Consider the following 27,981-nt stretch of genomic DNA (forward strand, 5'->3'; position numbering starts at 1 on the left):
GAATCCGGTCTGAGAGTTCCCAGGGAAACGGGAACAAAGTGGTGCCCGTGAGGAAATGCAATATGCACCCCAAGAATTGCCAGATTTCACCAATTTACACTGACATACTTGAGGAATATGTATGGGAGTGGATCCTAAGTGAGTTAAATTAAGCCCTGCCCAAAACGGGAGATTCATGTACAAAACCAACAGCTGCTCTTGTTTTAAGCCACTAAGTTTTGGGGTGGTTTGTTATACTTCAACAGATTACCAGAAGTATTATTAGACCAGTCATATTATCATATATATATATATATCTTTTTTTGTTTTAGACCACGTTGTCTTTGAGATGGAAAATGTAGCGGCCAAGACTGGGGGTGCTAGCTGGGGGCTAGCTGTGGACAGAGATGATCCAGGCTATTCCTAAGTGACATTCAGCAAATATTCATCAGGGTGCTTTGCTACCCACCCGACCTATAGGGGTTCAGTATAGTCTTAGGATCTGTGCTCTCAGAGTTTATATTAAACTAAAAAAAAAAACCAAAACTGCACACTAGACAAGTGATTTAATTAATGCAGGAGACAGTTTTTATGTGGCAAATGCAGGAGCCTGACGAGTTGAGAAGTCAACGTGAGAGCTAGTGATGCTTCATCTAAGGGACTGACCTATAACCTGAGCTCTTAAGGTTCTGAGGAATTAACCGGTGATGTAAGTTTGGGGGGTGGGAGGGGTGGGAGGGAGGTGTGCAGTCTCAGGAAAGAGCATGATGGCCACGGAAGTGCAGCAAAGGGCAGGCCCCAGTCCCTGCGACTCGCTCGTGTGGCACTCTTCTGTCCCTACATATGCCAAATGACTGAACCTGAGGACTGTGGTAGTTTTTTCTTGATTTAAAATGTTACTTAATAGGATGCAGACTCGGAATTTTTGGAGTAGATTTCATATTGGCTTTTCTTTCTATCCAAATGAGTACAGGAATATCCTCTGTGTCCTTACCCATATGCCTTCTTGTCATATTAAAAACACTGGCAGCCATTTGTATATCTCATGAATCTCCCCCATTAATTCACTCGGAGCTGGTGCTAGACAGCAGATGGGCAGAAATGTGCTGCAACCAGCCAGACTCTCCCCGAAGACTGAGGCGGTTCCCTTCCCCAAAGCCCAAGTGCTCTTAATTACCTGTGCAGCTAGTAGACTGGGATCTGCCTAGATGACAGGGGGTCTCAATGTCAGTTCTACAGAGGTCGGAAGGCTGTGAGTGGCTTCTTTTGGACCTTTCCTGGCTCTGTTTCTTTGAGCTTCTATTCCCCCCTCTCATATCATGAAGAAGTGCTGGTTTGTATTTTATCACCTGTCACAGCAGGGCCGCCCAACCATGGGTCAGGCACCCCCAGGCCTCATTCACATTCGGCTCTCACTTGAGATGATGGCATGTCATTTTAGGATGCATGGGACTGGCTTTGGAACTAAATATGGACAGTGAGCATAGAGGCAGGCCATCCGGTGTTCTGGATGTGAGTGCCCAGATATAGGAGAGAAGACTACGAAGTTCCCACGTGAAGCTGGTTAGCAACACCTCAAGCCTTTCAGACCAACTTGCTGCAAAAGAGAGTGTCATTTGGGGGAAAGTAGGTGCTCCACATGAAAGACCCTGTTTTTGACAGAGACTAGCTTGGTCCTGTTCGTTCAGAATACTCTGAATCGGGACAGGTTCTCTACTACAGTACATTGTCACCTTTTGCCTTTTGCATCCTACCCCTTAGACAGCATCTGCATTACCTTCAAAGGGGTCAAGAGAGTCAAGAGGAATCCTTGAACAAACCAATCAGCCCAAGAGGTATCCCCCAGTCTAGTGATGGTGACTAGAATTCAATCTTCAGCCAAGCTTCCAGTCAAGACTTTTCTCTCCCCGTCACTTTCAGCAAGCATGTAGAGAGGGCTTGTTTTCTACCCACTGACTCTGGGGTAGTCACTGAGGATACAGAGACAAATATATGCCTGGAGGACTCCATAGCTTGGAGAGGAATTAGGACAGCGAATATAGTGATCCCTGGCTTGCGGTAAGTGCTATCGTTGAAAACCAAGCAAGGAAGCTTGAGGAAGTAGCACTGAACACTGCCTGGCGCTTTTGAGGTCATTTCCAGGGAATGTGGTGTTTGAACTGAGTTTTGAAGGGTGAACGCATTTTCCCAAAAAACAAGGAAGAGCCTCGTTAAAGATGTGGATGTATAAAGGTCCGTGTGTCATTAAATGGCACAATCATTCTTAGATGAAGTGAATGTCTAGTGTGGATAGGAAACAGGCAGGAGACAGCGCTGAAAGTGACATGTTGCTGACCAGGTTGTAGGGCTACTTGAATGCCACAGACTTCACACCGTATCCTATAGGTAATGTGTGTGTGTGTGTGTGTGTGTGTGTGTGTGTGTGTGTGTGTGTGTTTAGCGTGAGCTATGTTAAACAATGGAAAAATATAGATTTCCCCTTCTGGAATTTGGAAGTAACATTCCCATCCTTATCTGAGATAAACCCTGAAATATTTCTTTAATATTAAAAGGGCAACACCAAAAATCATTGTAGAATCTGTGCTCTGTTAAGTTTTTTTCAAAGACACTAGGAGAGTCTTTCCTCATGTGAAAGGCCAATCACCCCTGGCCTTATAACCAGCCACTGGCTCTCTGTCTGTGAAAACTGCATCCTCCTGGAAATAGGCTGTTAATGTGAGACACACAGACTTTGTGCTTAGGAATGAAAAAGAGCAGGTGGTGTCTTGGATATGTCCTACAATAAGCTGAGAACTAACTTATAGGGCAAGGGTTAGATGTCTGAATTGTTCAATACTGAGAGCAATTAGGATAGAAACTTTTGTTTCATGTCTGGGAGATCTTGAAAACTGGCAGTAAATACTCTTATCTTCTATTACTCTAGCTGTGTAATGGGGTAGAGGCAACACTTATGTAAGATTCATGCCGTAAGATGTAGTGCACATAAAGTGCTTAGCACAGTACCCGGTGCATATAAACTGCTTAATAAACACGCTGATATGGGAGATGCAGAGGGAGTGAAAATAACATTGTCTATTCCCAATTCACCTTTGAAATGTCCCAAATCTTCTGCAGTATCCTGTAAAGCCCATGACAGCCTCCTTGACAGATGGGTGCTGGGTCCAATGCTCACCTCAAACAATCTCACTAAATGGGAAAATGGTGAGAATGGGCAACCAAGTAAATGGATCCTATCATATACGTATTTTCAAAGAAGGTATTTAGAGAGTAAAGGGCTGATCTGTGATTCCTCAGGGCTGTCTGTTGTAGCTCCATAGTAAGGAGGGAGGAAATAGTTTCCCTATACAATCAGACTTGCTCTTAAGACCAGAAATTAAGCCAGCCAAATGTCTGGAAAGGAATGGGGTTGCCTGCAAGGTTAGAGTTTTACCCTTCCTCCCCTCATTATCCCCCTGTTCTTTTTTTTTTTTTTTTATCTTTGCTTCTCCTTTCTTTTTCTTTATTTTCTCTTCTTTTCCTTTTCAGGGAATTCTAAAGACCTGTCAGCTCACTGCTGTATTGTTCTCTTATCAACCTGTCATGCTGCCTTGTGTCAGCACCAGTCCATCAGAGTGCTAGTCAACCAGCATGAGAGGAGGGTTGGGTATGGAGCCATTAGTCGCAATTATAATCAAGTCTGCTAATGGTCTAATCAGAAGCTATTAGAGCAGAGGCTAAGTCCATCTGGAGACTAGAAAGGGTAGGGGCATAGGTTAACATCACACGGTCTACAGCCCCCCAGCCTCAATCTTCTCAACTTGCCTTCTCTACACCCTTCCGCTCCTAAATCTCTGATCCTGTGTCATCTGGATCACCTGTGCCAACCCCACATCACCTTCTTAGTACAGAATTTAACAGTAATTTTCTTCTTCTAGCTCAAAATTAAATTTCACGTGAGTTGCTTCTCCAAATTTTTGTTAGAAAGTCCCACTAGGGGGGCTCGGTTGGATTTACCTTGAGGAGATGGATGGAATGGGCAGGGCGGTGGGTGTTCATGAATGGCAGTTCCCAGGAGATTTGAGATGAGGTCACCCAAGCACTGAAGTCAGAGGTTTAAACTTTAAAAAGGGAGATAGAAAAGCATTGCCTATATCATCATTTGGCTTTGGCCTGTCAGTTAAAAGGGAGAGGGAACATGTTTAGATGTCAAAACACCTCACAAGAAGGGAGTTGATCTAGGTCCTCAACTTCACATGGCTCTAACAGTCAAAGTGGGGTCCTGGAAAGGCAACGAAATCATCATCAGCACCACGTAGAGGGCACTGACAGAAAAGTCTCGTCCTTTATGGTATAATAATAAATAATTCTGTGGTATAGTAATAATTTTTCCTTGCATGACTAGGTGTTGAGAAGTATACCAACAGCTTTGTAAATACTGTCTTAAGCTTTACCTTATGAGATATTGTACAGAGTCATCTCTAGATCTGGTCTCTCTGTATTTCCTGGGCACATGGAAAGACCTCCCACCTTCTCTTAGAGCTACTTTGAAGCCATTGGAATCATTCCAGCCAATGGAATGTGGGAAGAAGTGCTGAGTATCCTTTCTGGCCAGAGGCAGTTAAGCACAAGTGCAATATTTCACAGGACATGTAGTGACATCATTTGGTGGAGGCACCCTGGATCTCTGAATCACCACATGGAGGGTAGCAATCTGGGAGAAATCTGAGACCCCTTGCTGGGCTCTATAAGAGCAAAATATAAGCATTGATTATGTTAGACCACTGGGACTCTGAGATTTGTTTATTACAGCAGCAGAGCCTATCCTATCCCGAGTAAGACAAATAAAAGAAGCCTTGGTATGGAGAGGGTGACTGACCTATCCTAGGTCACTAGGAATCCTCGGACCAGGATGTGAAATTATGTTAGTCACACCCCACACCCCAGTGTTTGATCAGGACACTCTTTTGGCTTCACTCAGAAAGGGATCCTGCTCATTTTCCAGGACTTGAAGAGGAGCCAGGGCTCCCCAGTGAGCAGGGCTACATATATCCACAGATGGCTTCCATGCATGTATGTGCAAGGCCCATTGGGAGAAAGTTGCTCTGGCAATTTTTCCCTCCAGTTTCTGTCTTCTGACATCAATTTAAGCCTATGTTTGTCTTAAAAATATTTTTTAAAATATGAGTTCACATCACTCACTAAGCTGATAGATTATAATGAATGTGAGTAATGTTTTGCATGTTTATTGTGGCTTAGAAGCAGCAATAATAGATTGTGGTTGCCTCTCTCCAGCAGCAAAATCACTAGACATTTTTTTTTTTTTTGAGGAAATACCTTGGTGCAATCCATGACTATTTTATCTTTTCCAGGTACTAAGACTGGCAAAGGCACCAAGCCAGGAAGGTGGCAAGCCTGGGTGCCATTGTCTCTAGGAGCTTAGTTCCCCCTAGGGAAGGTGAAAGGAACCCCTACTTTAGCCTTCCACAGATCACATTACATAAACAGAGTTTGGCTGCCTTCTTCCATAGGAGCATCTGCTCCACTGATGGTCCCTCATGGACCCATTTTGTTTTGTCCAAGATAGGGATCATGAGTAATGGATTGGGCTGAGCCTGCTAATGTGTGATGTAATTGTCAGAGGGATTTAATTATCAGCACATTACATGTGGGATTATTGTGCAGTGTCATCTCCAGTTCACTCTCGGGCAGCTTAGAACCAGCATGAATCAGAGGCAGTGAGTTCTCCAAAAAGTCACTGGTGATGCTTTTGCTCTTCTCCCACCTGTCTGAGAGCTTTGAACAACAGTGACCTGTTTTACTTGCTAATTTCACTGGAAAATCTGTAATAGATTACCACTCCTCATGCATCATCTCGCCACTGCAGGAAAGCCACTCACCCGTCACACAAGAGTTTTTATTTTTTTATTTTTTTGAAAAATACTTTGTATTGAAGACACTAACTTATTAAATGCTAGCCACTCAGGCATGAGACCCACGAAAAAGAATAACTATCAGGCATACTTTCATTTCTGTAGAAACAAACCATCTAAATTATAAAAGATAGCTCCATCTGGTTTCAAGATATAGGTTAAAGAAAGACATAGCGAAGGTATCACATTGTACGTTCCATTTAGCAAAGTAAAATAAATCATCAATACTAATAATTATCAGTTTATTTATTTATTTATTTATTCAGTTTATTTACAAAGCAGAAGATTACACACATTGTAGTGGAAGTTACTTTTATGTTGAGTATAGTTATATACTGAGCTTGTGGTAGCATATAAATTAGAGGCATTCTCCACAGATTAAATGTTTACGCTCATTATTATTAAAGCTGCCATAGGAGTGGGGGGATGGATTCAGAAACATTAGGTGACTTGTTGAGGATAGGAGATAAGAATTTATGTAAGAGAAGTAAAGTCAAAGGTCAGAGGTTCACTCAGAAAATATAGTTAAGGAAATAAATATATATATATTTTTTAAAACTTAGACATGTTTTTTCAACCAAGCTGATACATAAATATCATTCATCTTGGGACTCAAAGTTTCTCCTTTAGGATCTGGAGAGTTTTCAGCCATCTTCATGGTCCAGGAAGTGCACAATTTGGTTGGTCGCATCTGACCCACTGCCTGGTGACCCCGCTCCCCTCCCACATGTCCACCTGCCCTCACCCACCACCGAGCACCCCCTTCCTCCCCTCCTGGGTGCCAAGCCCACTGTCACTCAATACTCTTCCTCCTGGTAGGAAGAGTAACATTGGCAATAGTTCTATTAACTCACAGCAGAGGATTTGTTAAATAAGTCATTAAAATTCCATTTTCAAAAGAATAGTTGATTACAAGAAAATACCATATATGAGCTTCACAGAAAAAGCATTAAAGTGTTTATATAAGATGATCCCAGTTTTCACTAAAAATGACTATATATACAGAGAAAAATAGTTGTTTTTAAGTTATACTTTACTGCATTGTTTAAATTTCTACAATGAATAGTAGCTATTTTATTTGAAAAATTTAAAAAGTCCTTGTTAATTACTTTTGGTTACTTGTTAGTTAATTAGAAAATATATATACAGCAACTTATTTGGTGTTTTATTCACCTTCTAGTGATGTGTATCCTGATAACTCTTTTATATCCCTGGATGCGTACAACTCTGTCCACAGCTCTGTACATAACTATATACCTGCATATGTTAGTGAGTAACCAGACTGTAGTTTCTCATCTTTATATGAAAAAGCTGATATCTGATCAACTAGACCTTTTTTTCCTTTAATCAGAAACTACTTGATGTGATCTTTAATTTGTAAATTATCTGTTTAATTCATGAGCCAAATACTCAAATGATCAATTCCCATTTATACAAAATTAACTCTTTATTTTATTTTTTTAAAGATTTTATTTATTTATTTGTGAGAGACCCAGAGAGAAAGGCAAAGACATAGGCAGAGGGAGAAGCAGACTCCTTGAAGAGAGCCTCATGTGGGACTCAATCCCAACACTCTAGGATCATGCCCGGAGCCAAAGGCAGATGCTCAACTGCTGAGCCACCCAGGCATCCCAAAACTAACTTTTTACTTTAAGATAACTTACTTATTTAAAAAAATCAGATTCAGGGGTGCCTGGGTGGCTCAGTCAGTTTAGCCATCTGACTCTGGCCCTCAACTCAGGTCTTGATTCCAGGGTTATAAGTTCAAATCCCTAATTGGGCTCCACACTGGGCATGGAGCTTAGCTTAAAAAAAAAAATGTCTGATTCAAAAGGTGATGAACAAGGACCCCTGGATGGCTCAGTGGTTGGGCATCTGCCTTTGGCTCAGGGCGTGATCCTGGAGTGCCAGGATCTAGTCTCACATCGGGCTTCCTGCCGGGAGCCTGCTTCACTCTCTGCCTATGTTTCTGCCTCTCTCTGTGTGTGTCTTTCATGAATAAATAAATAAAATCTTTAAAAAAAAAACCCAAAAGGTGATGAACATTTCATTAACACATCAATATGTTTTATTATTGTTTAAATATTAATACTAAGAAACATGCCTTTTATTTCATTGCAGTCATATAATACTTAAAAACCCTCTTCTGGAATCCTATGCTCTGAGCTTCAGAGTCCATGAGGCTTGGTGTTTCCTTTGTGAGCACTAATCAGTCTTTGTTTTTCAACATTAAATGGAGTTCCTTATACATAATGAAGATTGGTTGATCTGAGCTTTGCCTGCTCTTTACAAAGTCAAACGTCTGTGAACAAATTGAGATCACTTCTATTTATCTAATTAATTATAACCTGTCACTAACCTTCAGCTTTCCCAATCATGTACTTATCTATTTTTATTTTTTTCACATTTTTGTGGTCATCATTCCCGTAATCCTCAGTATTCCACATGAATACCCCTGGGGACCACTGAGATCTTTGAAAAAGAATGCTGGAATCCTGCTGAGGTGTTTGGAAGCCTCCACACTGTGTGCTGTGTGATCTTGGGTGAGACAATTTATTAGTTGTAAATTCCTTCAGGAGAAGAGGTGGTATTAGCATATTCTTTGCCTAAACCCCAAAGTTCTCGAAAGAATATATAATATGAATTATGTTACATAAATGCAGATTTTAGCCTCTTCTATCATACTAATATGTATTTAGTTGTTTTCGTTTTCCTTGTTAAATATTTGAAACTATTAACAAAACACATCATATTTTTCACTTTATTTCGTCTGTACAACAATCACATTAATTTTACAATGGCGTAAAATTTTAACCTTTTGTATTATATATCTTTTGAACTATTTGACTAAAATTCTCTTACAAGTTCAAGACATCAGCCAACTTTATAAGCATGTCCCAGTTTCTTAATAATGCAATATATATTTAGTAATTTAAAGAAATCACTCTTCCAACCTTAAGATATAAATATTGTTTGTTGAGAGAGAGGTGGGAAATAGTATTCAGTTCTACTTCTTTATAAATCTGTACTTATGGAGAACTGCTCTCAACCTTAAGCATTTCCTCAATGGCAGGGGTAAATATAGTGAAGAAAAGTTAGAAAATCAGCAAAGAGAAAGACATATTTTGACAATACCAAGTGGCTTTCTCCACTTAAGGGCATCCTCCACAGTCCTGGAGAGACAGCCTGAAGCAGTAGAGTGTTAGGTTGAAGACACTGTGACCATTCTTTCACTAAATAGCTGTGAGTCCACTGGCAATATGATTAACCTTTCTGGATTTTTTATTAATTTATCAATGAAATATGAAGACTGGACTGGGCAGTTTTATTATTTTTTAATTTTTAAAAAGATTTTATTTATTTATTTGAGAAAGAGAGAAAGAGAGAGAGAGAGGGAGAGAGAGAGAAAGGGGAGGGGCAGCAGGAGAGGGAGAAGACTCCCCACTGAGGAGGAAGCCTCCTTCCTGGGACTCAGGAATCATGACCTGAACTGAAGCCAGATGCTTAACTGACTGAGCCACCCAGGCACCCTAGATTGGGCAGTTTTAAAATTCCCTTTCAATCCCAACAATTTATAATTCTGTGAATATTTTAAGAAACAACATAAGAATAAGATATATGATAATCCTCTAGAACCACTAAGCCCCAAGTAGTTCTCTGTCACAGGCCAACTGGTAACTGATGTCTTTGAATATTTCTATCAAAATAAGATCACAAAGTGACTTCTCCCCATCTAAGAGTCAATCCAAGGAACAGGTTTGAAATGAGTTGATAATTCCATCTCATAGACTCATTTATTCATCTTTTTAAGATGCATTCATAACACTAGAATGTCATATTTGATAAAGGAATGCGCTTGAAATGTTTTCCATTTAATTTTCCAAATTAAAACCTAAGTTTTGAATATTCTACAGGAAAAAAAAAATGTAGAGCCCCCATCAAAACTTCCACATTTGACCTTGGTCAAGGGATCTATTCTCTAACTGGTTTATTTTCTGTTTGCTTATGAAACAAGGAGTAAACTCTTCTTCTGTCATAAATCTTTCCAGAGGCAGCCATCTAAATAACAAATTGACCCAATTTAATACAGTAAGTACAGAGAAGCACAGTGAGAATGATAAAGGTGGATCATTTCCCTCAGATCTCCATGCTAATTTTCAATTCTGCACTGCCACGTTCAAGGTCAAAACAACCATCTGATGTTTACCTTGTCAGCTCAACAAACCTTTATTTGAGTACTGCCTACGAACCAGGTGCTGTGTGTGGGGTGATGGAATGAGCAGTCCCTCTCTCTCAAAGGTCACAAATGTACAGGTATATAACCATCATCTTCACACCCAATTTCATCATCTCAGCCAAGCTCCTAAAGCCCATCCAGACTATTGCACAAAACATTAATCTGGTAATGGGTTCCTCTGAGGGGTGCAAACTCTTTGGACAGGTACATTCAAGAAGACAGAAAAAGAGATGCACTTTCAAAAATACATTCAAAGTCAGCAAGATTAAAGAAAAGAATTAGAAATAAGATCTAAACAGAAAGCTCTAAGGCCTCCTCCAGGTGCTGAGTTGACCTCTCAGGGCTGAACAGGACATCCCCCTAAATTCAGCACATCATTGTTTTTTTGTTATTCTCTCAAAGATGAGTTCAAGAAATGTTAATGAGTCTGACACCACTGACCTTGTCACAGAAGGAAGTATCTGTTGGGGCCGGTCACTATTTTGGAAACACAATCCCCGCTTGAATGGGGGATTAGGGAAGGGAGGCTAACATTTATGGTTCTTAATTTTAGACCTGCTACGATAAAAGAATGTCATTATTTCTTAACTATTAATTAATACAGTATGTGGAAAACACTTATTATATGATTTCTTATTCAATCAAAGGTGATAGCAACAAATGTGCATTCAACACTACAGAGCTTTAAGTGGGTTATCCCATTTAATACTGACACAATTCTATGAAAAGAAAACTGTCTTTATCTCCAGTACCATCCTTGTTTTTATAAAGATGATGTTAAGGGAGAGAAGGTTACTTGCCCCTGGTCTAACAGGTAGACTAGGTGACATAATAGGGATTCAAGGAAGAGTTACCTCCAGTCTCTATGGTTAATCATTACACGATGCTGCTCAGTCTCACTTCTTTTTGTTTAGCTCACAAAGTCTGATATTAATATTTCTCTCTGTTTTTCTCAGTTTCCTTTTCCAGCAGACATTTTAGAGTTGAGGTTATTTAGCCAAAATGCTATCTTCTTCCCTTGAGCTGGAGAAGCATCAAGCATCAGAGCATGCTCTCTCCCCAGCGACAGCATGGTGGATGGATGAGCCAGACACAGAGAATATTAGGAGGACACTAAATAATTCAAGAGGCTGAAGCATGGTCCTAGAAAAAGAACATGAAATCTCAGCTGCCTGGGTAAACAAAGGGATGAGTAACTCTGGAGGCATTCTGGGGGGCAGGTCACTGGGAGCTAACAAATCCACAAAGCATGCAGCTAAGGTCAGCCAAACTAATGAATTCTACTTGTGTGTACTTTCAAAGGAAGGTATTTCTATTGATCGTCAAGTAGATTTTGGAAATGATGCCACACCCGATAATGCACCCAGGATTTAACCTTAGGAAATACTTGCAAACACGTTTTTTATATGCGGTCCAGGGTAAGGGCTTAAAAATCACGGAGCTCAGGACTCAGGCCACAGCTCTCTTAGGACCAGGGTGACCTTGGTAATTGGACCCTCGTGAATCACTTCTTTCAATCTGACAGTGCTGACAGGCCTGGAGGTAGTTACTGACAATGTAGAGTTTGACTTTTGAGTCTAACATCTATGTTCATTTTTATTTTCTGCTCCTTTATCTCCATCTCAGAATGGGCTTTTTTTTCGGACAAGATTTTCTGAAAATGAATAAAGAAAAATATTCTTTACTCTCTAAATAAGTAGTAAGTTTCTACTCCCCCACCCCACCCTGGGAGCTGCCCTGGTTGAGGAAGTTCTGTGATGAGTAGTCCAATAAGGTCCCTGGGCCCATGGTCCCTGCCACTGTCAAATGGAAGACAGTGAACATGACTAAGTTCCTTCCTTTGGAAATAGTTTATTTTAATGGAATAAAATGGAGATGACCAATTTCTTCCACGGGTATAGCTTGAGGACAGCACGTCTTCAATCTGGCAGCTCGTAACCCTGTGTCAGCCCTAGCTCAGCACTCCTCTGGAGTCTCTGTTGAACCCCCAGAAATACAGGCATCCTTTTATCTAATCATGTTCTATGGCCATGTGTTTACTTACCTGCAAGAGTGTATGATTCTTGAACTCAGACACACTTGCCTTTATTGTCCATTACTTCCCTTCATATAGATAATTACCCAAATGAGCTATAGCCTTAACAGAACTGAAAAAAATTATGAATTGAGGAAGGAAGCAAGCAAGGAAGGAGAAGAAGACAAGGAAGAGGAAAAAGAAGAGAGGGAGGGAAGGAGGAGCAGAGGGTAGATCGTGACCATGCACTGTCCACATTTTCTGAATATGTGGTGTTTTAGAAAAAAAGTTCAGAAGTCAACCAGTTCACTAAATTTAAAAGGATTTTTGCTTGTCTTGTATTTTGGTTAAAAATGTAAGACTTTAGTAATGGCAAAAATGTGCATTCCCTTGAAGAAAGTAATTCCCCATCTTCCTCCTTTACGCACTCCTCTTGTTTACTTTCTTCCTTATACTTTCCACATTTCATTCATTATATTAGCATTTATTAAACAGCCCACAGGTGCAGATCCACAGGTGTGTGGGGTTTTGACTCAGATGAGAAAAGAGTGTAAATGAAAGTCTATCTCATGCTACTTTTTTGACTTTGGGTAAGCTATTTACCTTTCTAAGCTATGTTTTCTAATTCATAAAACTGACGTACGTCTAGCCCTTAACTTTTTGGTAAAGGTTGAGTGACAGTGTGTCAGGGCTCTATCAGATATTGCGCGTGCAGATAGCTGACTGTGGGCTATTGTTCAGAAGGATTCAGCGAGTTGTCATCATTGTCACTATTAATCCAAGGGCCCTGACCCTGCCTTCTCTTCCTACATAGGGATGGATAGAAGGAAATAAATAGTCCATAGCTACAGTCGCACAGAGCCATAAGGGCTAGTGGCTGCTCAGCTTCACCCACACTCAATGATTCAATGTCACACCACTGATGAGGTCCAGTTTAGGAAAGGATGGGTGGTCTCTAAGGGGTGACTTAATCCATCTCCTTATTTACAGATGAGAGGTGTGTGGTGACCTCATCTGGGACTCCCCAACCCAGGTTTTCCCATAGCCTCTTGTTCTGTACCCCCGCCCCATCATGGTCTGCATCACTTCCTCTAATGGCGATGGACTCAGATTCCCAGACGTGATGGTCCACAGGTGCCCAAAATGTCCCTCTCTCATTATTGCAATATGCGGCTTCGGTCGCTTCAGTGTTGTGTGTACCAGCCTAATTGAGGGCTAAGTGATGCAACACAGCTAGAGTTGCTCGAAGCTTAATCTGTGCCCTAAGTATTTCCCCTGGGCTTTGGACATCTTGCTGCTGCGTTAGCAGCAGAACTCATGGGATAGGCACACGTCCCTCACACCCGACTGTGGGGCTGTCCTGTACAAATTCTGTGATTGCTTCATGACCCCTGACTGTATTTGTGTTTCTAATTTTGGTCCCGGTATCACACTTCAATGTTTAAATTTAGGACATGTGTTTTGTGAGGTGGATTGACAAGACTACTTTGTAAGCCAAGCAACTTAGAAGAAACCTATAAGATCCTTTTACTCTTGATCAAAATATATCATTGTCTGTCTTCTGGACTCTAAATTTTCCTCTCCAAATATCCAGCAAGTATCTTGAATATTTTTGTTAGAAAATCAAAGAAATCTCTTGAGATTAGACACGTGGTAATTAGCCTGTGAGAAAGGAGCCCTGGGCAATATTTGCTATTCATCAGATGTTGACATGTGTCATTACCTCGTCTCAGAAACGTCAAGAACTTTTTAAGTCACAACACGCCATTATATGGAGCATCTATCAGTGAAGACACTATTACTGCCATGACTGGCCACTCATGAGTTTGTTCATATTTTAATTCTCCAAAGAAAATCTTAGCTCACCAGATGGAGGATTCAGAAGCACCTGACCTTTCTTCATTCAACAGAAGCATTTACTGAATCCCTACTGCTTAGCAGGTAAATGCCCGCAGCATTTGAATGTATGGAGAAAAACAGTCAATTCATGCACATGATATAAACTGAGTTTCTAAATTCTAGTCCCGCATTTTCTTCTTAAGGAGTTGTGGTCTTTCAGCAGAACTCCTAACACCTAGTTAGGATTCTTCAGCTCACTTCCATCAATCACCCATTTCTTCAGTCAACGCATGTATTGACCACCTCTGGTCCACTCGTCACTGTATTGGGAGCCCTCTTTTCTCTGGGACCCGAAGACCAAAGCTTTGCTTGAATAACGACCCAGGAAAGTTGTAATGTTTCTGTTCTCTGCTGACACGGGGACAAGGAGAAGAAGGGCCCAGAAAGACGAGGGAGCAGCTTTGAGGACCTCATTCGGCTCATTTGTTCTCATCCTAATTCCCACAAAAAAAAAGACATTTCCTAAATTAGGATATGTGATCTCTCAGAGCAAGTGCAGAGGAGAATTATTTGTCTTCTTTATCAAACCGTCTTCAAAGATCTAAGAAGTAGCATTTACATGAGATTTCCTTTCATCGGGCTAATTGTAAATTATTCTCATCTTCTCAAAAACCAGCAGCACAAAGTCAGGTACTTAAAAGTCTTGGAAGGGGCAGCACACTCGTCCAAAAATTCTGTCATTTGGATTTCTGACTTCACCTTGCCCCCACCCGACTGACCATGGAAGCCACTGCTCAGGGCAGGCCACGCATTAACTCAGGAGATCAAAAGTCTGGAGCCCAGGTTGACTGTTAGAACACAAATTTTTTTTTTTTTTTTCCAGCTGGATTTTTAAAGCTTCCCAATGAACCTAATCTTTGCATGTTCCTAAAGTTTCTCCACTTGTTTTAAACTCCAATGACCATTTCAGGGCTGTTTAACTCAAGATCTCAACTCATCCCGCTTGTTTGTGGAGTGTTAGTCACGTTCTCTGGTCAACTGAGGTATGTTCAGTTCTACCCTTTGGAGGCCCAATAACATGTGGAGGAATCAGGTCGTCTGTGTAACACTTTCTGGAACGTTCCCGGCACGTGCTAGGTGTCAGTTACCGTAGTTGCTGATCTCTGAAAGGGGGGAAAGTTGTCCACCTCATGGGGCTCCCTGGGGGAGTGAGATCCTTTGAGACTGAAGGTTTTGAGAGGCTAGCAGGTTCTAGCCTGTCCCCTGAAACTAGTCAGGTGCTCCCACTGTCTCCCGGGGTGCTCACCATGGCAGCAAATCCTGCCTGGGCGGTGCCGAGGAGGGGGAGCAGCTGCACCACTTGGCACCGAGCTCAGGTTGTCTTGGGCAAAGTACATCTGCCACTTCCCAGGATGGGAGGCCCAGGATAGTTTTTTTGGGGGGGTCCCCGTTTACTTACTTATTTTACTTCATTTCCCCACCAGATCCGTCCTCCACGCACCACAAAGGAGGTGAAGGAGGCCGGGGTGAGGAGGTGAGGGCAGGCGCCTGGGTGCTCTGCCCGCTGGTTCCCGTGGGAGCTGAGCAGCAGGATTTCCTGGAGAGCAGACTTGCTGGAGGTTGTTTGCCCTCCGCGGGCCCCCGGGCCACGGCTGCTGGCTCACCAGGGACACAGCCTTGTGGCTCCTGGCGCCAACATGGCCAGGTCCCCAGTCCCTCCTGCGCCCAAGAGGGCCAAGCATCTCCAGCTGGCGAGGCAGGAGGAGGAAAAGAGAGACAGGGAGCCCAAGTCTCAGGCAGCAGGGGCCTTTCCATGAAAGCAGGTTGATGCCATCAAAATGACTTTTATTGCCTTTTCCCCTGAAAGTCATCCCAAGGCCAGAAACAGAGTGTCCACAATGAGAGATATGAGGTCAATGGGGATGAAGGCAGGGCTGCCACCACTCACCCCACACTAGGGGCTGAGCACTGAACACCCCAGATCAATGTTCCTCCAACTGGACGCCACTGACATGCAGGACTCAGGGATTGTGCACAGTGGGACTGTCCCACTAACACTCTGTGCTTGGGGACCATGCACAGTGGGGCTGTAGGAGGTTTAGCTGTTTCCCTGGCTTCTACCCACGTGGTCCCCGTAGCACCCACTAATTATAACAGAAAGATGTCTCCAGATATTGCCGGATTCCTCAGGGTGCAAAATCAGCCCAGTGAGGGGCTGCAGCGCTTGGCATCAGACCCCCCCTTCCAGTCCTCTCCCCGATTCCTACATTGTGACTAGGTATCCGTGCTGTCGCGCAGGGGCAGTACTGAGAGTAGCATCAGTTAAGAGCTGTGCACACCTGGGGTCATCCTCGGCTGTGTGACGTGGCTCAGGGACGGGAGGTGACATAGTCATAGGGCCACGACTCTGCTTTTGGTCTGACACCGACACTGAACCCGGTTCTTTTCCTGCATCAGGGCTGGAAGGGGCTCCCGGATGGTTGCTCGTGCCACCTCTTCTGGAAGGCTTTCCTCATGCCCCTGATTTCCATCCGGCAGGTGTAACAGTCCCACGTCGACTCACTTATTCCTTCTATTTGCTGAGGATCCTGAGGGACAGGGAGAGAGGACAGGTTTGGGGTCATGGATGCCCCACACCCCCCAACCCGCACTCCATCCACCCTCGGGGCAGCCCTGGGCTCAGGGAAAGGCCCCGGGCACTCTGGGGGTAAGATGGGAGCTCCTGTCTACACAGCTGGGGAGCTGTCTGACTCCAAACCCAGACCTTTTCCATGGAGCAGTGTTGCTGCTTCGTAGGGAGGAGAATTATCCGTGTCCGTGTCTGTAAGCCTGACCTACACAGACGTATTGCCAACACCCTGTTTGTGAAGGTTCCAGAAGTCGGCTTTGCAGGTCAGCAGAGGAAGGCACAGCTGAAGGCCTGGCTCTTCCAGGACGTCGACTTCGATCACTAAGTGGAAACGGCCTGCGCCCCCCGAGCCTGCACAGGGTACGGTCTGCGCCCTCCTCTCCGCGACCCCACTGACTGTCGGTCGAGTCCCTGGATCACCGTGCAGATCCCTGTGTATCCCCCGAGGGCCCCGCAGGCTCCTGTCCCCGTACCCCCCCAATTTATAAATGTCCTCGACTGGCTGCCCGACTGTGTGTCCGATCAAACCCGCGTGCAAAACCTGGGGGCGCTGCCTGGTTTCCAGAGCATTCTCACAAGGCATTGCATCCTTCCCCAGGGATGCAAGATTCCTATTCGTGCTCTAAAACCCAGAAATTGGCCAGATTTTCCTGTCCCTCCTGCCTCCCGCCCCCCTAATTAACAGGTATCGTTTCCACGAGGCAATGCAAACTGAGGCAGGAGTTATTACTGTTCTCTTACACACCGCGCGGGCTTCACAGTCAAGGTGCACGGATCTCACGTGGTGGCTTCATTTTCCCAGGGAGGTCGCTGGCCCTTCGGACAACAGACACCGCGGGGGCCAGGCCGTCCCTCCCCGGGGCGACAGGTGTCACAGCCGTGCCTCCCCTCCATGCGCTCCTCAGTGGGCAGGCTGTGGATGGGGCGCCGTGGCCTAGTGGGGCGGGCGTCATCCCTGCTCTGAGGCCGGCAGAGGTCCAGCCCTGGCCACCAGGCCGGGCTCTCTGGGGGGACGGGGGGACCAGAGTGGAGTCCTGAGTCACACGGCAGCACCGAACAGGAAACGACAGAGGGGAAGGACAGAAGGAGAAGGCGCCTGGGCCCAGGCCAGAAGCGTGTGGGCCCCGGGGTGCTGGGGGAGCCATGAGCACCTGCAGGCAGCCTCCTGGGGGGGTGGGGGGGTGAGCAGGTGCCGAGGGCCCGTGTGCCGTGTTTCCTGAACACCTACTAGCTGCCGGCGGGGCTGGGCATGGAGTGGGGGACACAGGCCCAGCCAAGCCTTGCACAGACTCGAGGTGGGAAGGGAAGCAGGATGTGGGGGGCAGCTATGGGGTGGCCTTGCTGGGAGAGTGCCCGGTCCATTCCAGGGCTGCGTCTCACAATCCCACCTTTGGGGCCTTCCTTCCAGGGGCCAAACAGAACAACTATGCTGCACATCACGGTAGGGCCAGGGGCCAGGGTGTAGATGCGAGGGACAGAAGCCCTCCCCTGAGCTCAGAAATACATATGAACATGCGTGGTCATCAGTTACTCCGTGTCGGCTCTATTAGCATTTGGGGCTGGGCAGTGACTGGTTTCAGGGGCTGTCCTGGGCAGGCTGGGTGCTTTCCCAGGACCCCTGGCCTCCACTGCTAGATGCCAGGAGCCCTTTCTCATCCCTCCAAGTTGTGACGACCAGAAATGTCTCCTGATGGAGCCAAGTACCCCCCACCCCCAGCCCAGGGTCGGGATGGAGCAAACACTGCAGGTCACAGACCAGATAGATATACATGATCTAGATCTAGATGCTGCATAGACAGGTCTACACCATAGCTGTCCACCCAGTGGCTGCACCCCGGTGGAGGCGCTGGGGCAGCGACGAGGTGGGTGCTCTTCTGGGCAGGCCCTGGGAGCCCCCCATCTCCCCGTGCACAGGGCAAGCGAGATGGCCCCTCACGTTAAAGTGATCGAAGCAGAGCAAACCGCAGGAAGCCGAGAGCCCTTCTCTTTCCTTGGGTCCAGTTTTCATTGCCAATGAGAAAATCAAGGGAACAAAATCGGAAGAGGAAAGCACATGGGAAAAGCAGAGAGAGAGAAAACAGACGCTGGCTCCGTAACTGTAGTGGGAGCGAAGGACAAGATACGGAGCATTGACCGGGCGCTCGGCCGCCAGCACCCTGGGGCATCTGCTGTGGTCACGCCCCAAGGCGGCTGGACCCTGAGAGTGAAAAATACGCTTTTGGAATAGATTCACTTTTATAATTGCAGAGTAATCTTTGGGGTGTACGAGGAAAAGGTCATATATTTTTTTTTTAATATGAAGGAAATGCCATTATTCAGACATTTGAAAAGGTTTTACATTCCAATGTCCTTAACCGCTGTTAAATATGTAAATATTATGTAAGTTCTGTCTCTACAATGATTTACTGTAAAAGCCTGGCCTGTCCCTTCCGGCTGGGAAGTTGCCACCTCACGCACGCTTTAAAAACAAAACAAAACAACAAAACAAAACAAAACAAAATGGTAAAATGTACCAGGACGCTGGACGGCACCTCAAGGAAATGAGCTCCCTCCCCCCCCATGAAACAAACTGCAGGACACAGAAAGCCCAAGCACATCCTCTGCACCTGCTGCGGCAGGGGAGGTGCTTCTTGGGGTTAAGATCATGGTCTGCAGCGGGTCCTGTAGAAATGCCAGCAGGTCCCCCAGAACAAGAGAACACCTTCATCAACACGTTATCACCAGGTCATTAGTGACGTCAGCCAATTAGGAGACTCTCTCGCCCAGCACTTATTGTGGGATGGCCATATGTCACCCCAGGGATCAGGGCTGGGGGTGCAGAAGGAGGGGGGCAGGAGCCTGCGTGGGGGGCTGGACAGCACACTCCCCCCCTGCGGCTGCACCTGCCCCGGGCTGCACACCAGAACCACCCCCCCAGCAGTCCTCAAACTCCTGGGCATCCAGGCCTCCCCACCCGAGGTCGAAGGGATCCCCATCTCTGGGGTGGCTACGAAGCACCGGACTTTGTGACCTTCCTCGGGTGGTTCTGTGTGCAATCGGGGTCGAAAAACACCATCTACTTTCTCTGCCCCAAGTCCAGGCTTCAGGTTCTGGGCCCAGGCTCCCCCCATCTGATCCTCAGAATCTGAGAACCCCCATTGCTGAAACGTGGTTTCCCAGGGGTCTCCCTAGAAGGGCTGATTCAATCAGTTTGGTTTAAAACCAAGAAGCATGCACTTCTAAGAAGCAGCGCGTCTACATGATTCTTCCAACGAAAAGAATCTAAATAAATGACTGAGAAACCCCTGAGGGCTTCAGAATTCCTCCCTGGAAGTGCGCCTGGCGCCCTGCTCCTTCCACATCACCTGCCCCCAGCGAGGAGCTCACCCAGACCCCAACAGCGTGAGGCAGAAAGGATGCATCTCCCCACCCAGCACCCGGCACATTCCCTGTCCCTCTGTCTGGACCCCTCCTGTCCTGAGTCCCCCGTGCGGGGCCGGGGTGGAGTGCCACCAGCAGATGACGTGTGCCTTGCTTCCCAGCGCCAGGTTCAATCCAACCAGTGCCTTGACTTCAGCAACGGGCCAGAGCTTGTACCACGGATGTTGGCAAAGGCCACAAGTCATGACTTTCTTTTTTCTTCTGACCAGCTGGTGGTTAACCGCTTCCCCACAAACGCCTGGTCTCCACCGTTTTCCAGGAGACGGGAGAGATGACCTTGAGGCAGTGCTGGAGCAGAATCTGGGAGTCAGCGCCTGGGGAGTCGGGAAGTGTGGTGGTGAGAACTGTCCAACGTCCTGAGAGCCCAGCCGGCCCCATGCCCGCGAGGACGGTGCCAGCACCTCCCAGCTCTTCCCAGGATCGCTTCCCACCAGCACCGGTTCCTTCTCATCAACCTCATTTCCCACCTTGTAACAAAAACGCTTCCAGACTCAATGTTAGAGTGACTTTGGCTCCCGTCTACAAAGCGTTGACTTTGTGGAGAAGGTTGTGAATTTGCTGCTCTCGCGGGCTTAATTTAAGCATTCTCTTGGCAAAATCATGTATATTAGCTATATTTAGATACAAATCATCTGTATCTTCACACATTTTTTTTCTTTTGAATCTTTATTCACCCCTGACAGCTATTTTCTGATTGGATGGCTCCATTTCGATGGTTTAAATCCTAAAAGTGTTATTTTATACATAAAGAGGACTTTGAGATGTTGAGAGTAGCGGCTCCTGCCCCCTGGCATTCCAAACTGCCTGGGATGGCGGTGCCTGGGACGATGGACATGCGGGGGGCAGACAGGGACAGGGTGTGTGGTTCACGTCTTTCTCCCTCCAGCACCCTCTCGGGGCCATCCGTGCTCCTGTCACCCTGAATCGGATCTCAGAACCCTGTGTAAACAGTCATGGACCTCTCTTATTACCCTGAAGAGAAACAGAGGCAAGGCGTGTGTTTTATGGAACAGTAATTCATTGAGTCTCTTAAGCTACACGTTTTTCTATTTTAAAAGATTATTATATTTATCAATATTAATGATTAAATAACTTCCCAGCATTCACAAAACAAGTTGAAATTATTAAATGCCAAAGACATGTTTCATTTGATCAATCTTCACCTTGAAATAAAAGAATATGCTGCTTGATGAGCTTATAGATATACGCAGCGGCGATTTCTCCATCTACCGCATTCCAGAAATTAAGTCATCTAAGTGTTTTAGATTGTTTTGAATATTGCTTAAATATTCATTTATTGTTTGAATATTCATTTCTTAATCCAGTAGCAAAGGCACGTTAATATTAAAGGAACTGAAGGGTCTTTTCACTTTTTAGGTTTATGCAGACTTTGCTCCTGGATCCTGAGCAAGGAAATGGTCTCAGGGGTGAATTGTGGTGTGTGGTTATTCACGTGTGTGTATATTTGCAGAGTAACTTTCGTCATTCTTTCTTCTCATGAGAATGAGCAGAAGCAGCAGCCGACACATTCGGATCAGGTATGGTTATCACAGCTTGTTCTCTAATCATTGTGGAACTTTAAACTGTGACCTGCTTAGAAATAAAAGGGGGTTGGAAATGCTTTGGTATTCATGACCCTACTTCCTACACACTCATCTCTCAATTCTTGGTTGTTCAATGAACAGATTCGAGTAACAATTATGTAAGGCAGAATGGAATAAATATCACCTGATTCAAACACTGGGTTACAGGAATATAACTTCCCTTACCTTCCTGAGAAAATGTGAGCCACCGTGTTCTTAAAAAAAAACAAACAAACAAACAAACAAGAATAAGAGGGCTGAACCTATGATTTTTAAAAAGATCTTTTGCCTCGAGAGTACTTATCCAAATGTGTGTGTGTGTGTGTGCACATGCACATACCACATACACATCCCTTTCTTTGGTTTGTTTCCTGATTTCTCTGTCCTTAGAGTAGCTTCCGTGGCACAAGGACCCAGGATCTGCGGGCTCAGTCAGCACCTGGTACTCATCCCTTATCACAAAGTCTCCACAGAGAAGATGCTCATTAAGTATATTTTGGCTTGCTGACTACCTTTCCTGATGAACGAATTAATAACTACACACCTGAATGGATAGCTAAATAAATTCTAGAGAAATAAGCTTGAAGAAATAGAGATTCTTTCTGACGACATATTTTGTATTGAATGGACACTTATGCCTAAATGATAAAGTTAGTACATGTAAGTTAGTATATATATATATATATATATATATATATATATATATATATATTTATATATATAAATTTTATTAGCAAAAATCAGGGTCCTATAGGCCCCATTGCAAGGATGATGATTCTTTAATAAGATTCTAGACACTGAAATCTACTACAGAGTGAAAATATTGGGATAAGCTTATCCTCTTCTGGGAAACTTTACACGTAATTATGAAATTCATGAATTTTAACTCTTACTAACAGGCCAATAACTCAGACTTTTAATCCAGTTCAAACAAATACAGATATTTTATATATATATATACATTTATTATTATTATTATTATTATTATTATTATTATTATTAAAAAGTACTTACTGGGGTGCCTGAGTGGCTCGGTTCATTAAACATGGGACTCTTGGTTTCAGCTCAGGTCATGATCTCAGGATCCTATAATCAAGCCCCAAATCAGGTTCCATGCTCAATGTGGAGTCCCTCTCCTTTCCCCTCTTTTCCTCCCTGTTCTCTTTCTCAAGTAAATAAATAAAAAGTTTTTAATATATGTGTGTGTGTGTGTGTGTGTGTGTGTGTGTGTGTACTTACTGAGTCAGTGGAGTGTTAGGCTCTTTTTCTACTATCAGTATCACCTCTACTATTTGATATTATGTGACTTTTAGCTAAGTATTCATTTTTTCAGTATGTGAAATGGATATAAGAACAGTGGCCATCTCAATCATGTAATTCTTTATAAGTGTGTAATATTCAAATTCACACATTAGAAGTTCTCAATAAAGTCTGTTTTTCTAAAAAATAATAATATTTATTACAAGAGTAATGGCATAGTTTCTGGAATAACTTTTTAGTGCTCTATATGTTTCAAGAAGTGAATGATGATCGTGAGATGAGATGGTCTGGAAAACTTAAAAAATATTAGACTTGAACCCCAAAGACAGGCAGTATGAAGAGCCAATTGAGATTCTGGATGGGTGAAATCTAAACTTGGAGTCCTAAGGGAAGATAAGAATGCCTTTGAGAGGCACCTCGGTATCTGTCAGTAGAGCATCAGACTCAATTTTGGCTCAGATCATAATCTCAGGGTTGTGAGATCGAGGCCTGAGTCAGGCTCCTTGCTCTGCAAGGAGTCTGCATGAGATTCTCTCTCCCTCACTGTCTGCCCCTCCCCTCACATTATATCTTTCTCAAGTAAATCAATAAATCTTTTTTTTTTAAGAATTTTGTTTAGAAAAGTTGAATTGGTATATATACATATACATATATGAAGTGTAGAAGTAGGAAAAGACACAGGTATTTGAGTTATTCAAAACTAATCCAACGATGGAGGCTGATAGTTAGAAGTAAGTTGGCAGCAAAACATTGCTAGAGGGTCACACAGATAATCTATGGTAAATTAGTAGAAAAGATATTTTGCAAGCCAAAGGTGAATGTAAGTGAAAACTGGCCACCCTGTGGAAGACCCTGAATGAACCATAAAAGCAGAATCAGAGAAGGTCCCAGAAGGATCTGTTCCTGAAGGCAGACAGGGCCCTGGGAAACCTGGGCTCTCCCCACTGCCTCTCCCGCTGCTTGCACCACAGAGAGCATCCCACCTGAAATCCTGCAGTGAAGAAATCCAAGACCTCTGAGAGCACACTTGCCAGATTTGGCAAATAAACACACAGCGTGCACACTTACATTTAAATTAGAAATATACAATGTAGAGTTTTTATTAGGAGTATGTCCCAGACAAGGATATATTTGAACAGATGGAAAAGAAAAAGAGAAGCAGTCCAAATGAGCACAGAGGCCAAGTTAACAAGGCACATATTTAGGGAATGATGAGAAACTGAGTTCCCCTGAAGTAGAAGGTGCTAAATCTTAGACAAAGACACCAGATGAACATAGTTTTTTTTTCTATGCATTAAACACTATGTTAGATGCATTATATTATTTGATTGGTCAGTATTTGCTAGGTCAGTATTGTAACTACCTCTCTGGGGCATCTGGGTGGCTCAAGCCGTTAAGCAACCGACTCTTGATTTTGGCTCACGTGGTGATCTTGGGGTCGTGGGATGAAGCCTTGTGTCAGTGTCTGCACTGGGTGTGGAGCCTGCTTAAGATTCTCTCTCTGCCCTCCAGTCCCCCTTTCTCTCTACAAAACAAAACAAAACACACTACCATTTTACTAATGAGTACATTGAGCTTCAGAGAGTTCAAGTGCCATGCCCAAATTTATGCAACAAAAAGTGACATCTACATATATCTAGGCCTATCCAACTACCAGTAGTGCCCTTCTCCTGAGTCACACTGCCTCAGTGCAGGTAGATGACAAATTTCAAGCAAAAATTGGATACCCAGCATGTGCTCAGATTCTAGAGGCATCCAAAGTAGAAAAAAAAATGCATTATTCAATGTGTGTGTATATGTGTATGTATGTATATATAATCTTCCCCCCAGAAACCGAAACAAATAACCACGTGCCTCCAACTTAACGTCACTCACTTTGGCTCCCTTACACATGTCTTAGCAAATGCTTTGAGCTCCACCCAATACCAGGACAGCTACAAGTTTTGGAGGCCATTCTGAATTCAATTCTCACTTTCTCACAGGTGCTAACTTATAAATCCCTGATCAAACACAACTGTTAATTAAGAATACTCAATATAATTCTCGCCTCCAACACGTGTTAACTCCAAACTCCCTGATCAAACTAAAATCTGGTACAGTCCCCCCAATAACTGTTTATGTGCTAAGATCACACTTTCTCACAGTGAGGTGGACAAGTACTATGCTTTCTCCATTTGGGGGTAATTGTATTAGTTGTTGTGAAAGTCACCGTAGCAGTATGCATGAAGATCAATTTTATGGAAAATATAGCAATCACAAAGCCATGAAAAATAGATTTGGGCACAGCGTTATTGGAAGATGAGATTTCATTGTTCTCTCGATTGCTCGTCTAATATTCCAGAAGGCATGTCTAAAATGATAGCCAGGGGAGTTTAGCAGCATTGGCTTTGATTCAACTGTGGAAAAATAAGTATATAATTATGAGATTGCCACAGGTTTTTCTGTTGTTGTTTTCAAAGTTCAAAGAAATAGATAATAAAGCATGAATACAAAATGACTTCTGAGAAACACAGATGCTTCAGAGCAAACTGTAAGTAGGCAACAATTTTTGGCATTGGCTGTGTTGGGCTGATTCAGCTGCTGGCTTGAGTGAGGTGAGGTATAGCCTATGAGGATGGCATTAGAGGAAAATTCAAAGGAATGTTTCTGGCAGACATGTGGAAGATGTCGTAGAAAACACACAGGATTAGGAGTAGGGTTAGTCTAGTGCAGAAAGGATGTTATAAAGGACTTCAACCCGTAGACTAACATGCACAATGGAGTGGGGTATGCAGGCTCAATGTACAGTCTGAGCCACCCAGAACATATTTCCGCTGCGAGTTCCCAGCGCTATCTCCTCTGGCTGAGAACCAGGGCCAGAATCAACAGTCATTCCTGCCCACACTCATCTTTTGCTGTAATTTGTTCCCAATCTTGTATTTGGACCTAGGAAGCATAGACGTTCACTGACAGAGAAAAATGTCTGTGGTTCTCCTTGTCTTATATCTGCCTCCTTGGTTCCATCCATCCCCATGGCCTTCTGACCTGCACCTTCTTTTCCTCTCTGGAGCTGTGAGATCCCAGGTATGTGGCTTCTCCTCTGAATCCTCCAGTTATGTTTGCCAATTGAGATAATACCATTATCAGAACTACATCTAATATTTATTAAGCTCTTGGCTCATTCTTAGCATTCCTTAGGCATCAACAAAGGTTAGGGAGTTCTTCCCTTTTAATGATTTGCTTCCCCTCTGACTTATCACCACCTCCTGCTCCAGGTGCCTGACTGGTTTAGAAACCGAGCCCGGCTTCGATGGACTCATGCTTGTACTCTGTTTTCCACTTCATTGCTTGGTTTCTGACTCACTGACTTGCCCCTGACTTTCTGATATTCTTTCTTGGCTGGACATTCACAACTTACAGGGACCCTCTTCGCCTACCTTGTCTATCTGCACCCCTTGCCATTGCTATGGCTACAAAGCCATAGCCCTGGAAAATACCATAAACCCCTTCCCTGAGCAGGGAGAGAAAATACAGAAGGGTTAAAATGTCTTTAGTCTATGTTTATTGTATATGTATTGTCTATGTATATTGAAGTTTGATTTGCCAACATATAGTATAACACCCAGTGCTCATCCCGTCAAGTGCTCCCCTCAGTGCCTATCACCCAGTCATGTTTAATTTTATTTTTCATCTTTATTTTGCAAAATATTTTTTTCTAGGAGAGTCATCAGACTTCACTGAGGTGTTATAAAATAGTAAGTGTTGGTTCAGAAGAGAGGTGACCAGAATAACAGGATGCCTCTATCTCCCCTCATACTACTGCTAGTCCTGAGAGTCCAGCCAGAGACTGGGAACCTGCTACTTGTCACTGAGATAGTGATTCAGAAGTTCTATCCTCAAAGGCATTGATTTAGCCATCTTTGTTGTAAACTGGATCATCATTTCATTTTTTTTTAACATTTATACCTTTCTGAGTTTGTTTAGTAATCATGTCTGGTATATGAGATTGGACTTAAGAGCTGGCTGGTATGTGCACTTCTTTGTCTGGAAGTTACAGCTTTGCTACTCACAAGTGATGAGGCTTCAAACACTCATGGAAACTTCGGTGCTTCAGATGTGTAAAGGGTAAGAGTTGTAAAGGATTGGTAATTTTTACTTTTTTCAAAACAAATCCCTTTTCTTCTCATGGAAAAGAGAACTTTTCTTTTTCTCTTTGGAGCAAAAGAAAAGTTCTACAATTCCATTTTATAGCATTCCATAAACTTAATTTTCCCATTCAATTGTGTATCCACAAGGAAGTGCTAACCAGAGCTCTGGTCAGCACAGGATACTGAAACCACCCTCCACGGGCTGTGCCAGCAGAGGGTTAGATAGTCAGGATTCACAGGTGTTGCTCAACCAAGACAAGACGGAGGGCAGCATTAAGTCTTAAGGGATCACTACAAAATTAACAATAGGTTAGCCCTATCTCTCATGTCCCAGCTCAAATGTTATAAGGAAATGCAACCACGCTTGCTAGGGGCCACCATAAAGTACACTCTTTGTTTGTATGTGGGTTTCACTACTTCAAGACATGAAGAACTAGCTCGGGAGAAGTAGAGTATGCAATCTTCTAGGTTTGGTGGAGCAGTACCTTTGAAGCAATTTTAAATTTCAATACATTTAGCAAAGTACCAGCCCATGCAGCTTCTGTCCATTACTACATCATGTAAGGACAATCGTATGAAGTTTCAGAGAAAAATGTGATATTTTGGGATGTAGTGACAAAGTACAGATTAGTGACAGATGCTAAATTCATTTTTGCAACCACCACAAAGACAGTGGGGACAGTTTAACAACAATTACAAGTAAGTGTCTACAACAGGACCGTGCGCCTCTGGGTTGGAAGAGATTTGCCACCAAATATGGCAAGTGAAGTGAATAGCCTGATGAAATAGGTGTGGTATCTCCTGTGCACCACACCCAGCATCACAAGGATTGGCACTAAATACTCCAAGTGCTGTTTTTGTTTTTTTGTTTTTTTTCAAGCTGCTCTCACACAGGCAACACATTATCATGTGCTCTAACCAGAGAAGCTATCAAAATTTATGCAGATAACAATTCTCTTTAGCAATGCCAGGGAGGCTGGTACA

Source organism: Vulpes lagopus, chromosome 5 (assembly GCF_018345385.1).
Source record: "Vulpes lagopus strain Blue_001 chromosome 5, ASM1834538v1, whole genome shotgun sequence".
Classification (NCBI taxonomy): Eukaryota; Metazoa; Chordata; class Mammalia; order Carnivora; family Canidae; genus Vulpes; species Vulpes lagopus.